Source organism: Choloepus didactylus, chromosome 5 (assembly GCF_015220235.1).
Source record: "Choloepus didactylus isolate mChoDid1 chromosome 5, mChoDid1.pri, whole genome shotgun sequence".
Taxonomy (NCBI): Eukaryota; Metazoa; Chordata; class Mammalia; order Pilosa; family Megalonychidae; genus Choloepus; species Choloepus didactylus.
The window spans coordinates 26,084,893-26,103,578 of NC_051311.1; positions in this window are offsets into that span (position 1 = coordinate 26,084,893).

Here is an 18,686-nt window from a genome sequence, read left to right on the forward strand (position 1 = left end):
GCCCATGATACCATCATACAGCTGTGCATCCATCACCAGAATTAATTTTTTTTTCAATTTTTAGAATACTTTCATTACTCTGGAAAAGAAGTAAAGACAGAAAAAGGAAACTTAAATCCTCCCATACCCCTAACCACCACCCCCTCCATTATTGATTCATAGTTTTGGTATAGTACATTTGTTACTGTTGATGAAAGAATGTTAAAATACTATTAACTGTAGGATATAGTTTGCAATAGGTATATATTTTTTTCTTATATGCTTCTCTATTATTAACTTCTAGTTATAGTGTCACACATTTGCTCTGGTTCATGAGAGAGATTTCTAGTATTTGTATAGTTAATCACAGACATTGTCCACCACAAGAGTCACTGTTTTATACATTCCCATCTTTTAACCTCCAACTTTCTTTCTGGTGACATATGTCACTCTGAGCTTACCCTTTCCACCACCTTCACACACCTTTCAGCACTGTTAGTTATTCTCACAACATGCTACCATTACGCCTGTCCATTTCCAAACATTTAAGTTCACCCTAGTTGAACATTCTGCTCATAATAAGCAATCACTCCCCATTCTTTAGCTTCATTCTATATCCTGGTAACTTAAATTTCATGTCTATGAGTTTACATATTATAATTAGTTCATATCAGTGAGACCTGCAATATTTGCCTTTATGTCTTATCTCCCTCATATAGTGCCCTCACGTTTTCTTCATCAACCCATTTCTTTTAAGATGGTTTTGTTCACACACCATACATTCCGTCCTAAGTAAACAATCGTTGGTTCCCTGTATAGTCACGTATTTATGTATTCAGCACCATCACCACTATCTATATAAGGACATCTCCACTTCTTCCACAAAGAAGGAGGAAAAGTCAAAGAAGGCAGAGAGACAAAAGAAAAAGAAAGGAGAGAGAGAGAGAAAAAATAACATGACAGATAGAAAATAACAAAAGGAAAGATAGCATTAACCTAAAGTAGAATAATGTGCTGGTTTGAATGTATTGTGTCCCCCAAATGCCATTATCTTTGTGGTCTTGTGTGGGGCAGACCCTTGGGTGCTGGATGGATTTGCTTGGAGTGTGCCCCACCCAGCTGTCGGTGATAATTTTGATGAGATGTTCCCATGGAGGCCTGGCCACACCCATTCAGGGTGGGCCTTGATCGGTGGAGCTATATAAATGAGCTGACACAAAGAGGAAAAAGAGTGCAGCTGGGAGTGATGTTTTGAAGAGAAGCAAGCTTGCTAGAGAGGAACGTCCTGGGAGAAAGCCGTTTTGAGGCCGGAGCTTTGGAGCAGATGCCAGCTGCCTTCCTAGCTAGCAGAGGTTTTCCGGACGCCATTGGCCATCTTCCAGTGAAAGTACCCGATTGCTGAGGTGTTACCTTGGATGCTTTGTGGCCTTAAGACTGTAACTGTGTAGTGAAATAAACCCCCGTTTTATAAAAGCCTGTCCATCTCTGGTGTTTTGCATTCTCCAGCATTAGGAAACTAGAACAAATAAAGAGTCAGATAATATCACCAATGCCAGTAGTCCCATACCCTTCCCCTATCCCCTCCCCCCAATAAGCATTTAGCTTTGGTATATTGCCTTTGTTATATTAAAGGAAGCATAATATAATGTTTCCATTAATTATAGTCTCTAGTTTGCATTGATTGTATTTTCCCCCCAATCCCACCCTATTTTTAACACCTTACAATGATGACATTCATTTGTTCTACCTCATGAAAAAACATATTTGTACCTTTTATTACAATTTTGAGCACCTAGGTTTCCCTGAGTTACACAGTCCCAGTCTTTATCCTTCGTCTTTTGTTCTGGTGTCCCACATGGTCCCAACCTTCCTCTTTCAACCATACTCACAGTCATCTTTGTTCAGTGTACTTACATTGCTGTGCTACTATCTCCCAAAATTGTGTTCCAGACCTCTCACTGCTGTCTTTTCCTTTCTGTCTGCAGTGCTTCATTTAGTGTTTCCTGTAGAGCAGGTATCTTGTTCACAAACTCTGTCATTGTCTGTTTGTCAGAGAATAGATTAAGCTCTCCCTCATATTTGAAGAACAGTTTTGCCAGATATAGGATTCTTGGTTGGTGGTTTTTCTGTTTCAATATCTTTAATATATCACCCCACTTCCTTCTTGCCTCCATGGTTTCTATTGAGAAATCTGCACAGAGTCTTATAAGCTTCCTTTGCATGTGATGGATCACTTTTCCCTTGCTGCTTTCAAGATTCTCCTTTTATCTTTGATGTTTGATAATCTGATTATTAAGTGTCTTGGTGTAGGCCTATTCGGATCTATTCTGTTTGAAGTATGCTGCATTTCTTGGATCCATAATTTTATGTCTTTCATAAGAGATGGGAAATTTTCATTGATTATTTCCTCTAGTATTGCTTCTGCCCCTTTTCCCTTCTCTTCTCCTTCTGGGACACCAATGACGTGTACATTCCTGTTTTTCATTTTGTCCTTAAGTTCCCAGAGACGTTGCTCATATTTTTCCATTCTTTTCTCTATCTGTTCTTTTGTGTGTAGGCTTTCAGGTGTCTTGTTCTCTAGTTCCTGAGTGTTTTCTTCTGCCTCTTGAGATCTGCTGTTTTATGTTTCCATTGTGTCTTTCATCTCTTGTGTTGTGCCTTTCATTTCCATAGATTCTGCCAGTTGGTTTTTCAAACTTTCAATTTCTACCTTATGTACATCCAGTGTTTTCATTATATGTTTCATCTCTTTCACCATATCTGTTGCTGACAGGGCAGCGAAGGAATGAAACATGGACACAAAGATAAGTTTTTATGGGAGCAGGGGACTCAGTGCCTAGTTGACAAAGAGTGCCTCTGCTTGCTCCACACCATATTTATTAGCTTTATTTTATCACAAGAATTAGGGGAGTTAGTAACAGGCCAGAGAAGGCAGGATAAAGAAGTTAGTAAGATAGGGAAGTCAGGGACAGGCTACGCTTCTTGTATCAACAGTGCGGGTGCTCCCCTGGACAGTGTTCCATCCGAGCAGGATTTGGTGTTGCAGTATCCATATCCTTGAATATGTCAAGGATGCATTCAAAGCTCAGGCTATTTTCCCACACATATCTTCCCTAAACTTTTTGAATTGACTTAGTATTAGTTGTTTCAATTCCTGTAACTCAGTTGAAGTGTAAATTTGTTCCTTTGACTGGGCCATAACTTCATTTTTTCTTAGTGTAGGTTGTAGTTTTCTGTTGTCTTAGCATGGTTTCGTTGGTTATCCCAATCAGGTTTTCCCAGACCAAAACAGACTCTGGTCCCAGAAGGAAGAAATATTCAATATCCGGTTTCCCTGAGGGTGTGTCTTAGAAAATTGGTACACCCTGTGAGGCCTCAGGTCACTATCCTTTTCTGCCCAGCAGGTGCTGCCTGTCAGCCTGTAACTCCAGACTGGTGTAAGGAGTTGTGGCCCTTGGCTGTTTTCCCCCAGGCTCTGAGGTCTGATTCTGAATGGAAGAGGGGTAGTAGATCTGGGCCCCACCTGTTTCCTCTTAGGGAAGATAGACCCCTAGGGAGAGGTCATTAGCATTTGAATGGTCCCTCTTAGCCTGTGTTATCTCCACCCTTGTCTGGGTCAGAGCACTGGGAAATAAAAAGGCTGAGGCTTTCTCCACTGAGCCAAAACAGGGACAGAAAGCCCCCATCAGGGCCAGTCTACCGCCACCCTCTGGCTCTCCAAGGTCAAAGCCTCTGTCTGCTTGTTGGGGATTCATAGCTTGTATTGAGCAGTCCACACTTGTTAATTAAAAACCCAGTTGGAGCTCAGCTGAGTTGTATTCATTTGCTCAGAGAGAGCTGCTCTCTAGCACCACAAGGCTTTGCAGCTTGGGCCACAGGGGCAGGGGGCTCCCAACTTGGAACCACAGTTTTTACTTACAGATTTTATGCTGTGATCTCAGCATTCCTCCCAATTCAGGTTGGTGTATGATGAGTGGATGGTCACATTTGTCCCCCTGCAGTTATTCTGGATTTTTTACTAGTCATTCCTGGTTGTTTATTAGTTGTTCCAGGGGGACTAACTAGCTTCCACTCCTCTCTATGCTGCCATCTTAGATCTGTGTATCCTCCTTTTACTTTTTTACATTCTTTCTTCCTCTCTTTCTTTCTCTTCCTTCCTTCATTCCTTCCTGGCAAAGAATTAGAAAACAAATCCCAAGCATCATATTATTTAATGGCGTCTTCCAAAAATTGTGGATATTTTCTTACATAACCCAACATCATTTCACACCAACAAAATTAGAAGAAGATCCTTGGTATGACAGAATGCCCAGTCCATATAGATATTTCCCCAGTTTTCTCAAAAATGTATTTTTAGAGTTGGTGTGTTCAAATCAAGATCCAATCAAGATCTACATATCATATTTCAGTGTTGTGTTTTTTAAGTCTTTTTTTTTCTCTCTTACCATTGACTTGAAGAAATGGGTCAATTTTCCTGTGTAATGTTGCACCTTTTAGATTTATGTATTGATATAGGATGTAAGATAATTTTTAGTAAGTATTCCATTTCCTCTCTCTCAGTTTCCATAGGAGAAGGGTATTTCCTGCCCCAATATTGTTGGGTTTTCCCACATGACTTGCTTTGGCTAATTGACTATGGGGAGAGCTGCAGTGGGCAACTGCAGAGGCTTACAAGGCACATGTGTTTCCACTTGCCCCTCCAGGAGCAACAGGACCTCTGCCATGAAAAGAGCAACCTGGGGTAGCCACTGCCCCTTCAAGCCTCAGCTACAGAATGAGACACCCCTGGGTGTGAGAATATATTATTATTTTACATTGCTGTGTTTTAGGGTAATTTGTTATGAGGCATTATCATGGCAATAGCTAGCTTAATACAGTAGCTTCCTCCTAATGTTATTTAACTTGTTCCTCTCTCCCCCTTATTTCCGTTAAACTAGAAGTCAGCTCCAAAGATTTGATTAGATTCATAGGCAGCATTTTTTGGCAGGACTATTTCATGTGATGCTGTATACTTCACACTGAACCACATCAGGATGCACCGACTATCTTGTTAATCCTCCTAGTGATTCTAAGATTAATCTGTGGGTTCAGGGGATGACAGCCTGATCCCCTTATTGACAGAGTTCCTCATCAGGCATACATCTCATGGTTTCATCACTGATGAGGTTTGGCTGAATCAAATTTTTCTTTAGGGGTTGCTAACGGGATTTTCTAATTCTTTCATTCTTCCTACGTTTATTAGCTGGAATTCCTCTGGAAAAAGAAAGAATTTTCCCTTAATATTTTTCCAAAATATGATTGTTCAGGAAAGGTAAGTTGAATGCTTATTTTTTTCCTTTTAATTGCCAGTTTCCAGAGTAAGAAATTGGTCTATACAAAAACTTTGAAAACATTATCCTCAGTGAAAGGCACATAAGAACAAATATTGTTTGATAGCACTTATAAGAGATGACAGAAATAGCAAATTTGCAGAGATAGAAAGCAGATTAGAGTTGAGTGGGGGGGGTGAAGGGAGAGGGGAAGGTGGAGTATTTGTAAAACAAAAAGTTTTAAATTAAAAAAATTTTTTAAAAAGTGGAGTGTACGTTACCAGGGTGGGTAGGGAGGGGGAGGGAGAATGAGGAGTTAATGCATAATGGGTACAGAGTTTCTGTTTGGGGTTATGGGAAAGAAAAAAAAAGAAATCGGTGTCCTAGTTACCTCCAATGATGACAAATGAGATATTTGGTTTTGTTTTATTCTTTGTTTTGTTTTGTTTTTTGATTTTTGCTTTCTATTTTTAAAGTAATATAGTAATTTTTATAGTAATATAAAGTAATTCATGAGTTTTATTAGATTCAATGTGTGTCAATAAATATAGTAATCATTCTTTTTTATGTTTGTGTCCCATCTTTGACAATGGAACGCCCTTCATGTTGGCTCCTATGTTTTATTAACAGTGGTCGTGGCTAGCTTCTTTGATTTCCAGGATCAAAAGGTGTCTTGGGATTATCTTGTATATTTCCTATCCCAGATCTGGGATCATCTATTCTTTCAAAAAGCCCTAGCTCCCTTTCCCGGAGATGATATCTGGCATTGATATCTAGGTTTATTAAGGGTTATCATTGCTACAGGTTTGCCATTACTGCTAGGTCTTTTCAGTGGCCAGAGTTAGAAAACATTAATTTTCTTAGAGAAAAAAGTTGTAAGATTATACTAATATCTCCAACTCAAATTTGACTTTATAGGGCTTTTACCTAACTTTAAAAATTATGTATCTCTCTCTCTCTCTATCTATTTCTCTCTCTATATATATACATACATAACTTTTTTCTTACATTGAAAATCTTAGTTCCTTGTATGGTTTACCTTACTTACCTACTTACCGGAGGGCAGAGAGACACCCTGACTCCTCCTTTCCGCCCACACTTCAGTGTCCTACAGGGGCCTCTTGTTGACTGAACGTAGTTGGAAGACGGTTGGTCAGGAAGCCTGAGGGATGTAGTTTGCAGCTCAGACCTCTTTAAGATAGAGAGCAGACCAAGGCTTGGACAAGGAATGAATCTGAGAGCAAATAGGTGATGGGGGGCCAGGTCTTTTCTCAGGTGTAGGAAGGAGTCTGAGAACGTGCATTTGAATTCTGAAAAGACCGTGGACTGGAGTCAGGAGACGTGAGCTCTAGCCCCTGTTCCCCTATGGTCTCATTACGTGACCTTGAGCTTGCCCTTGTAAGACTTCATTTTAAATTTTAAAAACAATATACCTTTAAGGAACATTATGGAAGGCCGGAAGAAGGGATGGAAAGGGGAAAATCCTGTTACTCTAAAATCAGTACTTTCGGTTTTGGGTTCGTTTATATGCAGACAGCTTTTTCATGAACTTTTGATCACAGAATGCATACAATTTTGTAGTTTTAACTTCGTTATAAATACTTTTAATGTTTCTACATTCTTCATAATTATTACATTTAATGATTCCTTTAAATTGATGTACTGTGATTTATTAGTCATTGTCCTGTCTTTCAACTTTTAGGCTGCAGCAATTTTTTTTATAATTTAGATAATGCTGCAAAGAATATATTATGTATATGCTTTTATTCTTGTATTGGATTATACCATTGGATGTCTATGTGAAAATATGTATTGCCAGACCCTGCAGTGATTTATAAAGCCATCAGTTATCTATAGGTGTGCCATTTACACCACAAGATTATTAATATTTTCACTTATTTTTGAATAATTTGCTATGTAATAAATATATACCTCTGCCTTAAGAATCCTTGTATTTTTACTTCTGGGATACATAATTTTTTCATGTGTTTATTAGTTTACTTTCTTTTATATGAAATACTTGTTCATAGTTTCCCCCATTTATCTGTTGGGATCTTACTGTTTTTCTTAGGAATGTAAATGTCTTAGCCTTCTAGCTATATTAGGCTATACTAGGGTGACCAATCATCCTGGTTTGCACAGGATTAATGGGGTGGCGAGGTTGAGACTTTCAGTTCTACAATCGGGAACATCCCAGGCAAACCTGGAAAGCTGCCACTTTAGCTGTACATTGAACACTGTCAAGTGATGTCCCATGGAAGGGCTTTGCAGCTTGCTGCTCCCCTGCCTGGGATGCTCTCCTGTCAGTTCTTTGTGTAGTTGACTCTTCCTTGGCATCTGGGTCGTGGCTCAGGCATTGCCATCTTAGAGAGTACATCCTGGACCACCCAAACTAAGAAAACACTCCCTTCTGCCAGAGCATCGCTTGCTTAATTTTCTTCACTGCACCTTTCACAATCTGAAATGATCTTTCAGTTTTACTTGCTTATTGTTTGTTTCCCTCTTTTAGAATGTGAGCAACATGAAAATGGGAACATGTCATTTGGTTCCCGGCACATGCCAAGTCATGCGTTTCTTCCAGAGCCTGCCCCGGGAGTTTAATTGGGTTAGGATAATTCAAGCCATGTGTGTCCATGAGGAGACTTTCAGCTGTTCATAATAGAAAACCTGACTCAACTGGCTACTGCAGGGTTTCTCAGAGCGTGTTGTGTTATAACCATTCTGTATGTGTAACACTTAGTGCTGTGTCATTCTTTGCTTCAGTGAAAGAAACAATAATTAAAAAATAACGTCTATTAAGTATAGCAATGTCGAGCATTTCTAAGTGTTTTAAACAAGGGACCTCACTTAATTTATCCCCAAGCCCTGTGAGATAGGTGTATTACACAGATGTAGGAAATGAGTCATGGGAAAGTTAAATAACTTTCTGAGTTAAATTGCTATAAGTGGCACAGTCAGAATTTGAATCTAGGTGCTTATCTCTGGAGCTCCTGCTCTAAAAATTCTACTGTTGTGAGCACAGGAAGAGATATCTTCCAGTTTTGCCCAAGTTACAAGCAAAGGGCCTCTAAGAAATTGAGAAGTCTAGAAAATAGCCAAGGCTTTGAGGCTCTTTCCTTTTGCTCTTTGTTCTGGGGGTGCATGTAACTGTGTGTGTGTGTGTGTGCATGCACATGCAGGGTCTACACAGACATACACATTTCTCTTTTGTTCTTTTACTCCCCTCCCCCCAAATCACACTTCCTTATACACTGTTTTCCTTCTCTGTGGCTATACAAACCTATTTCAGTGAAGAATTTTCACTTTCTGAAATGGAATTTTCTCAACTTGTTTGAAAATCAAAGTTTTTCAGGTATAATTTACATACGATACAGCTTGCATGAGATATTTTTTTCCATCCTTTCACTTTCAATTTCTTTGTGTCCCTGTGTCTAAGATGAGTCTCTTGTATGCAACATATTGATGGTTCATTTTTTTGATCCACTCTGCCAATCTTTATCTTTTTAATTGGGGAGTTTAATCCATGTACATTCAACATTATTACTGTGAAGTCATTTCTTGACTCAGCCATCTTATCCTTTGGTTTATGTTTGTCAGGTATTTTTTTCCCTCTCTCTCTTAATGTCCTTTAATGTACCCATACTGAATCTCTTTAGTTCTGAACCTTTTTTCATGTCTCTCTCTCCTTCCTTTGTTTCTCTCTTGGTAGGGCTCCCTTTAGTATCTCAAGTAGGGCAGGTCTCTTGTTAGAAAATTCTCTCAGCATTTGTTTGTCTGTGAAAAATTTAAGCTCTTCCTCAAACTTGAAGGAGAGCTTTGCTGGATAAAGAATTCTTGGTTGGAAATTTTTCTCTCTCAGAATTTTAAATATGTCATGCCACTGCCTTCTCACCTCTACTGCTGAGTAGTCACTACTTAGTCATGCTGTTTCCTTTGTATGTGGTGAATTGCTTTTCTCTTGCTGCTTTCAGAACTTGCTCCTTCTCTTCCGTATTTGACAGTGTGATCAGAATATGCCTTGGAGTGGGTTAATTTGGATTTATTCTATTTGGAGTTCACTGGGCATTTATGATTTGTGTATTTATGTTGTTTAGAAGATTTGGGAAGTTTTCCCCAACCAATTTCTTTGAATACTTTTCCTAGACTTTTACCCTTCTCTTCCCCGTCTGGAACACCAATGAGTCTTATATTTGGACATTTTATTTTATCTATCGTATCCCTGAGGTCCATTTCAATTTTTTTGATTTTTTCCCCATTCTTTCTTTTATTCTTTCATTTTCCATTCTGTCGTCCTCCAGGTCAATGATTCGCTGTTCAGCTTCCTCTAGTCTTGTACGATGAGTATCCAGAATCTTTTTAATTTGGTCAACAGTTTCTTTTACTTCCATAAAATTGTCTATTTTTTTATTTACTCTTGCAATTTCTTCTTTATGCTCTTCTAGGGTCTTCTTCATGTCCTTTATATACTGTGCCATGCTCTTCTTCATGTCCTTTATATCCTGTGCCATGGTCTCATTGTTCATCTTTAGTTCTCCTTGTACTGTGTCTCCTCTGATCTTTTGATTTGGGTGCTTAGGCTTGGGTTATCCATATCGTCTGGTTTTTCATATTCTTTAAAATTTTCAGTTGTTTTTGGCCTCTTGGCATTTGCTTGACTTGATTGGGTTCTTCTAGGATTTGTAGACTGTCCTAGTCTGCTAATGCTGGAGAATGCAAAACACCAGAGATGGACAGGCTTTTATAAAACGGGGGTTTATTTCACTACACAGTTACAGTCTTAAGGCCACAAAACATCCAAGGTAACACATCAGCAATCGGGTACCTTCACCGGAGGATGGCCAGTGGCATCCGGAAAACCTCTGTTAGCTGGGAAGGCACGTGGCTGGCGTCTGTTCCAAAGTTCTGGTTTCAAAATGGCTTTCTCCCAGGACGTTCCTCTCTAGCAAGCTTGCTCTTCTTCAAAATGTCACTCACAGCTGCACTCCTTCAGTCTCTTTGAGTCAGCATGTTTATATGGCTCCACTGATCAAGGCCCACCCTGAATGGGTGGGGTCACGCCTCCATGGGAGTATCCCACCAAAGTCACCACCCACAGCTGGGTGGGGCACATTCCAAGCAAATATAACCAGCACCAAAATGTCTGTCCCACAAGACCACAAAGATAATGGCATTTGGGGGACACAATACATTCAAACTGGCACATTTCACCCCCTGGACCCCAAAATGACATTATCTTTCCAAATACAAAATACATTCATTTCATCACAATATCACAAAAACTTAAACCATTTCAGTAACAAAAGTTAAGTACAAAATCCCATCAAAATCAAATATAGGCGTGGTCAGTCCTAAGGCATACTTTTCCTTTAGCTTGGATCTGTGGACTTAGAACAAGTTACATGCTTCCAATATACAAAGGAGGGACATTCATAGGATAAACATTTCCATTGCCATAAGGAGAAAGAGTAAGGAAAACAGGGTTAACAGGACCAAAACAGTTCCTAAAACCTGCAGGACAAACTCCATTAGATTTCAAAGTCTGAGAGTCATTTACAGAACAACGTTGCATCCTTGGGGCTTGAGAGAGTGGGAGTCTAACCCTTACCAAGGGCCTTTGTGGCAGCCCTTTCCTCTCCAAACTCTTGGGTGAGTGCTCCAACATATTCACACATTGGGGAGACCACCTTCTCGGCCCCACCCTCCTCGAACATTGGGGCAGCTCCCGGATTCCCTTCCATCTCCGGGGCACATGCTCAACCCCTTGAGAACAGTGTGGTGGCAGCCAGGCTCTCCCCAATTCCCTGGGAATGTGCTCCACCCTCTTTGGGACCTCAGGTGGCAAAACTCTTCCAGAGCATTGAGGTGGAATGCCCACCCTTGACCTCTGGGGCAAACTCACCCTTTCCATGAGTGTGGGCTGCTCCGCTCTCCCAGCCCGAGACCTCCTGACTCCAGACCTCAACCTCCATGGCTCTGTCTTTGAAGAGATTTTTCCTTTAATTTTTTCCTTGTCTGTCTCCTCCAGTCCAGACTGGCAGCGGCTCTGTCTATAAAGTTCTCGCAAAAATTCTGTTGGCTTTGTATGAAGCACACAGGGGTCAAAGCCATCAGACAATAGGAGTTTCCACAAATCCTTTCTGGATAATTCCATCTCCAATCTTGGCTTGTACTGAAATGGCGGCTGGGTTCCATGTTTGGTTACATCCTCACGATGGGCTGTAGCTTCTGGGATTCCACCCCCTGGAAGCCCGTAATTTTCCAAGCCATCAGCTTCTGGTTTCTTTGAACCCAAGAGTTCAGTTCTAAGTTTATCTCTCTCTGCTCCCATTTTACTGTAAGCTGCAAGGAGAAGCCAGGATACATCCTCCACATGTAGTCTGGAGATCTCCTCAGCTAAGTATTCCAGGTTGTTGCTTCCAGATTCTTCCTTCCATCTAACACCAGGACTCAATTTTGCCAAATTCTCTGCCACTTTAAAACAAGGATCACCTTTCTTCCAGTTTACAACAACATATTCATCATTTCTGCTCAAGTCCTCATCAGAAGTATCTTTAGAGTCCATATTTCCATAAACAGTCTCTTTAAAGCAGTTTTGGCCTTTTCTATCAAGCTCCTCACAATTCTTCCAGAATCTTCCCCTTATCCACTTAAAAAGCCATTCCAACATGTTTGGTATTTGCAAAGTCAGCAGCAAAAGCACCCCACTTCTCTGGTACCAAAATCTGTCCTAGTCTGCTAATGCTGGAGAATGCAAAACACCAGAGATGGACAGGCTTTTATAAAACGGGGGTTTAGTTCACTACACAGTTACAGTCTTAAGGCCACAAAACATCCAAGGTAACACATCAGCAATCGGGTACCTTCACCGGAGGATGGCCAATGGCATCCGGAAAACCTCTGTTAGCTGGGAAGGCACGTGGCTGGCGTCTGCTCCAAAGTTCTGGTTTCAAAATGGCTTTCTCCCAGGACGTTCCTCTCTAGCAAGCTTGCTCTTCTTCAAAACGTCACTCATAGCTGCACTCCTTCAGTCTCTTTAAGTCAGCATGTTTATATGGCTCCACTGATCAAGGCCCACCCTGAATGGGTGGGGTCACGCCTCCATGGGAGTATCCCACCAAAGTCACCACCCACAGCTGGGTGGGGCACATTCCAAACAAATCTAACCAGCACCAAAATGTCTGTCCCACAAGACCACAAAGATAATGGCATTTGGGGGACACAATACATTCAAACTGGCACATAGACCAATTCAAAGCCTTATCTCTAATTTGTTAGATCTACAGCTTCGTGGGGTACACTTTCTCTAACTAACCAGTAGGTGGCGTCCATGAGCCACCTATTCCCCACAAGCCAGTTCTTCCCCACTTTGTCTTTGTGGTGAGTAGGGGTGTGAGTCTTGTGGGGTCCCATTTGGTGCACCAAGCTTGCGTGTGTAGTTGTTGTTGCCTGCCCTGCATATGGGGTGTGTATCTGAGCAGTTAGGGAGAGGGGGGTGGATTTAATAATCAAATCTCCCTGGTGTTCTTGGAGATTTAAAGCTGTTGCAATAGTCTAATCCTTCAGTTCAGTCTTGCCACAGTTTGTCTCTGCTGCTGACCCACAAGTCCTTGGTATTGGCATATGGTCCCTGGGACTTGTGAGTATGTCCCTCTTCCAAGCCATGCACTCCTAGATCCTCTGCTGAGGGATGACTGTGCTATGTCACAGGTGAGTGCCGTCCCCCCAGGGTGGTTCTGGGCTGCAGGGCTGCGTAGGGGCATTCCCAGTCTGCTGAAAGGATGGCTGAATGGGGCGTGTTAATTTCCCCCTTTTCACACAGCTCCACATTCCCAACTCTGGGACAGTTAACTGAGGGTGTGGGAAAGGCTAATGTCCACGCCTGATTTTGTGGTGTGTGCATGTGTTGTTGGAAATACTTCCCATCACACTGGATTGTTTGGAGCAGCTCTGGGCTGTGGAGCTGGCACTGGGCAGGAGCATTCCCTGCCCACCAGGAGGATGGCTGTAAGGGGACACCCCCCTTTTCTTGGGAAGTTGTGGTGTTTAGCGAATTTTCTGAGCCACTGGACTTATTGCCTTGTGTCTCAGAGCTCTCTTAGCTCTGCTCTTGTCTGGGCCCAAATTGCAAATCTTTGAGGGTTTCTGTAATGGGCTTCTTAGAGTAATTGTTTTAGAAAAAGAGAAAAAGATAAAAAAAAGAAAGGCCCTCCTTGCAGATCTAATGGGCTATTGAAATGCTAAGAGACAAAGAGATTAGGACCATTAAGGAACGATTGAAGGAGCAGAGAAACCGGCTCTTCAGACAAAGAAACTCACCTTCTGGATTTGCATATGAGCCTGACTTTGCCTGAGCCCTGCTCTTTTCTGTTCTATGTTCACCAGAACTCCGAAAAGTCTCCGCTTTTGTTTTGGGGTTTTCCTTGCTGTTTTTGCTATCCCTATCTCCTCTCCGCTGGGCTGACTGCTCCCAGATTCTCTGGTGTCTGGTCGCAGTCTGTCTATGCTTGGAGTTTGGGTCAGTAGAATAAGTTTCAGATAAGAGCTGCAACTGCAGTTCTCCCTTGTTCCCAGCGCTGACAGCCCCTCCTCCCACAGCACTGAGCCTGGCAGGTAGGGGAATGGGTCCCCTGGCCACAAAAACTTACAGATTTTGCTGGTCTCAGCTGTTGCACACGTTCATGAGTGTTGTATGACATATGCCCAAAGTCAAATTGCTCTACGGTGTCCAGTCCACACAGTTCCTGGTTTTCTACCTACTGCCCTGGAGGAGTAACTAAAGCCTACACCTCACCACTCCACCATCTTGCTCCACCTCTCTACATACAATATAATACACCCATTTAATTTGTAGCTTTCAATGAAATCTGACAAACTATTCACATACATAACTACTGCCACAATCCAGCTACAGATCACTCCCATCTTCCCATAAAGTTCCCTTGTTCCTCCCCCTGAACAAACTTCCTTCCCACAAACTGGGGCAATCCCTGATCTGTTTTTCTATAGATGACATTTGTCTATCCTAGAGTTTCATATGAATGGGATACAATATATATGCTACTTTGTGGCTTCTTTTTCTCAAATAGTATTTTTGAGATTCATATGTTGTGTGATATCTCGCTAGTTTATTCCTTTTTATTACTGAGTAGTATTCCATTGTATGGATACACCACAATTTTTTATCCATTTATAAGTTGATGGACATTTGGTTTGTTACCAGTTTGGGGCTACTAAGCTGTTATGACCTTTAGTATAAAAGTCTGTGTGGACACAAATTTTCATTTCTTTTGAGTAAATACCTAGGATTGGAATTGCTGAGTCATATGATATGTGTATATTTAACTTTATAAGAAATTGCCAAACTGATTTTCAAAGTGGTTGTACCATTTTATTTTCCCACAAACAATATATAAGAATTTCACTTTTTCATCAACCCTTGTTATTGTCAGACTTCCACATTTTAGCCATCTAGTGAGTATATAGAAGTATCTCATTGTGGTTTCAATTTGTATGTGCTTAATTTGCAAGATAGTAAGCAAATTTTCAAGTGCTTATTGGCATTGGCAATTCATTTATTTTCTTTTAGGAAGTAACTGTCCAAATAGTTTTCCCATTTTAAAAATGGAATTGTTGTCTCATTATTGACTTGTAAGAGTTTTTTGTACATTCTGGGTACAAGTCCTTTGTGAAGTATATTTATTTGATAATTTTTCCCAGACTGGGGCTTGCCTTTTCATTTTTGTAATGGTGTCTTTCAAACTGCAGTTTTCATTTTGAAGTCCAATTTATCTTCTATTCTTTTAAAAATATTCTGTACTTTTTTTGTCTATTTTCCTTGGCTACATTTAAGATTTTGTTTTTATCACTGGTTTTAAGTATTTTCATTCTTATGTGTGTGGGTGTGGTTTGCTTTGTGTTTATCTTGCTTGGGGTTTGTTGCGCTTCTTGGACCTGTAGGTTGATAGATTGTATCAAATTTGGAAAGTTGAATTATTAAATATTTTTCTGTCTCCCACCCCCTTGTTATTTGCTGGGCTTACAATTACGTGTATGATAAGTAGGTCTGATTTTTGTTTTGAATGCATTTTACATTTTCTTGCTTTGTTGCATGTCTAGTAATTGTTTTTATTGGATGCCAGCCTTTGGGAACTTTAGATCTAGTAAAAGATTTGGTTGTATTCCTTTAGAGAGTTTTGACCTTTGTTCTGGAAGGCAGTTAAGTTATTTTCAGTTGTGTTTGATCATTTTGAGACTTGTTTTTAAGCATTCAAAGGCAGCTCTAGATTAGTCTTTCCTATAGGAATGGTTTAACCTCACTTCTAAGGGAATCTACTGATTACCCATATACTCAACAATATCTCTACACCTGTCTTAGGGAATGTGAACAATTCTTAGCCCTGTAGGAGCTCTGGAAATTGCTCAGTTTATAGCTCCCTAATATTTTTTCTTTCCCTGGCCTTTTCTCTTTGGCATAGAGGAGATTACCCTTATTATGAGTAAAAGGTTTTCAGCTGAGGACTTAAGAGAACACACACACACACACACACACACACACACACACACACACACACACACACACACACACACACACACACACTGTTCAGGTTTGCCAATACTGCCAGATTGCAAAACACCAGAAATGGATTGGCTTTTATAAAGGGGGTTTATTTGGTTACACAGTTATAGTCTTAAGGCCATAAAGTGTCCAAGGTAAGGCATCAACAATTGGGTACCTTCACTGGAGGATGGCCAATGGTGTGCAGAGAAAACCTCTGTTAGCTGGAAGGCAAGTGGTGGGCATCTGCTCCAAAGTTCTGGGTTCAAAATGGCTTTCTGCCAGGACATTTCTCTCTAGGCTGCAGTTCCTCAAAAATGTCACTCTTAATTGCTCTTGGGGTGTTTGTCCTCTCTTAGCTTCTCTGGAGCAAGAGTCTGTTTTCAACAGCCATCTTCAAACTGTCTCATCTGCAGCTCCTCTTTCAGCTTCTGTGCATTCTTCAAAGTGTCCCTCTTGGCTTAGCAAGCTTGCTCCTTCTGTCTGAGCTTTTATACGGCTCCAGTGAACGAATCAAGGCCCACACTGAATGGGTAGGGCCAGGCCTCTATGGAAATTATCTCATCAGAGTTATCACCTACAGTTGGGTGGGTCACATCTCCATGGAAACAATCAATCAAAGAATTACAATCTAATCAACACCATACGTCTGCCCACACAAGATTACATCAAAGACAATGGCATTTGGGGGGACATGATACATTAAAACCAGCACACAACACACACACACACATGTACAATGCAAATTTCTGGAGCTCTTTGACTGCATGACTTCCTCCTATCCAGCACTCTGCCTCACAAATTTTAGCCACTTCAGCCTCCTCAGACTTTGAGCTCTGCCTCTTCAATTCAGTGAGAACACCTGGACCTGTTTTTCTTTCCTTGTACCAGAATCACAGATTGCTTTTAGGCAGAAATCTGGGTTGATTGAATGGCTCACCTCCATTGTTTCCCTTCTCTCAGGGATCACAGTCCTGCACTGTCTGTTGTTCAGTGTCTAAAAACAATTGTATGTATCATGGGTATTCTATAGATGTTTTGTTTAATGTATTTTGTCTAGTCTTCTAGTTGTTATACCAAAAAGACAAGTCTGGACCCTTACTCCCTCACGGCCAGGAGGGAAAGCCTCAGTTTTATTTTTAAATTATTTTTTTCTTAATTACAGAAATAATACATTTAATTTAGAAAATTTAAAAGTTGTGAAAGTACAAAGAAGAAAATAAAAATCATACAAAGCACAAAAAATAACCACTACCATTTTGATGTAAATCTTTATGGTTGTTTCTCTGCAAGTATATGTGTACATATGTGAGTGTATATTTTTTAAAAATGTGAAAATGAAAATTTTACTTCCCATTATGTGGAAAGTAAAGTAAAGTGAAGTGCTATATATGTATATATACTTGGTGGTTTTTTTTTGTTTTTTTTTTTACAAAATTAGGATGATATTGCACATATTATTTCATAACCTTACCTTCTAAATTTATGTTTATATCATAAATAGTTTCCCATGTCATAAATTAAAGTCTTGAGGCCATCTGTCTCACCTCTTTACTAATATACTCTCTCAGTCTTCCTTCCTTGCCTATTTCTGTCCTTTCCTTCTACTCTAATTCTTCTAAGCTTCTCTTTAGAGTCCTTTACATTCCAAATACCATCCTGGGGGGGGGGGGTAAAAAAAAAAAAAAAAAAAAAAACAAATACCATCCTAGACATTGCAATATATGCAAAAGAAATAGAGGCCATGTTCTTTGTGTTGAGGAATTTAATATTGCACTGGGAAAAGAAAAATGCTGTGAATACTTGGAGTCCAATGGCAGAGCAATGTGTAGACAAGTATTATATAGGATGGGATTACCTTGTAAGTGCAGAGTGAATACAGGCATGGAAAGACTGTTTTTTAGAAAATAGAGTCACAGACCAAAAAATGTTAACTCTGGGGCTCTCACAAAATTCGCCTCGTTAGCAATTTTACAGTATTGGCATGATGTCAAGGGTTTTGTGGGATTTTTAAGGTTTGACTGGTTTGCTAGATAGTTTTTCCCTCCTCATAGAAAAGATGTGTTTACCTAGCTTAAACTTCAAAATCTGCCATGATTCTGTTGCTGAGGTTGGCTAAAAACTTCATAATACTAGTAATAATTGGTTCAATTAAAACACAAGGCAGAAGATAATCTCTTGTGTTCACCAGTTATTAGAACTCCTAAATGTGTGGAAGTGAGAATTTTACTTGTGGGATGGTAGTCATGGGAATAAATTCACTAAAATAAAAACCAACCTTCCAATTCTGTGGAAGGTAAAGAAGGTGAAGTGCTAATATTTACAAGTCTTCTCTTTCCTTGTGATATGATAATGAACACAGCCTGACATGTTGGAAGCATTCAATAAATAATTATTTGCTGGTGAATAAATGAAATGAATAATTATCAACAGATTGCTTAAAATGATACTGATAGTAACATTCTACCATGCTACTCACAAATTTGCCTACACAGTGGCATAGTAAGGAGACACCTGGTAGTATTACTTAGTCTCTGAGTTCAAAAAATTGTGTTGATGGTCTTCACTTTTTATTCAATAAACAAGTTTTAGCACCAAGTATTGCACTAAACAGTGTAATATCTGACTTTAAGACATTATTGTTATGATCCATACTTGTCTGTCTCCCTGTTTCCTTCTTCAGGCTCCTCACAACCCAGCTCTATTCACTCAAGAGCATTACTGAGCAATGACTAGATTTTAAATGGGAGATTGAGGAGAACACAACTTAAATTCCCACAGATAGTTCTTTTTCCATAAAGTCCTTTCAAGGCACACCATCCAACCAGAGGTTCTCTCTCCTC